The sequence below is a fragment of the Colobus angolensis genome, unplaced genomic scaffold (assembly GCF_000951035.1).
Source record: "Colobus angolensis palliatus isolate OR3802 unplaced genomic scaffold, Cang.pa_1.0 Scaffold1050, whole genome shotgun sequence".
Classification (NCBI taxonomy): domain Eukaryota; kingdom Metazoa; phylum Chordata; class Mammalia; order Primates; family Cercopithecidae; genus Colobus; species Colobus angolensis.
The window spans coordinates 7,186-7,665 of record NW_012111476.1 but is presented as its reverse complement, the minus strand read 5'-3'; positions in this window follow the sequence as shown (position 1 = coordinate 7,665).

Sequence of the window (480 nt, the reverse complement as noted above, 5' to 3'; positions counted from 1 at the left end):
CCACCTTCTCCATCTGATGATTTTCAGACACTGCAGATGCCTCCCCAATGTCTTCTGGTTCGTCTTCCACCTTCTCCACCTGGTGATTTTCAGATACTGCAGACGCCTCCCGAGTATCTCTGGGTACCTCTTCCACCTTCTCCACCTGAAGATTTTCAGACACTGCAGACGCTTTCCGAGTGTATCCTGGTACCTCATCCACCTTCTCCACCTGATGATTTTCAGACACTACAGACGCCCCCCGAGTCTCTCCTGGTAGCTGTTCCACTTTCTCCTCCTGATGATTTTCAGACACTGCAGACGCCTTCCAAGTGTCTTCTGGTACCTATTCCACCTTCTCCACCTCACGATTTTCAGACACGGCAGACGCCTCTCGAGTGTCTTCTTGTACCTCATCCACCTTCTTCACCTGATGATTTTCAGACACTGCAAACACCTCCCAAGTGCGTTCTGGTACCTCTTCCTCCTTCTCCACCTGAT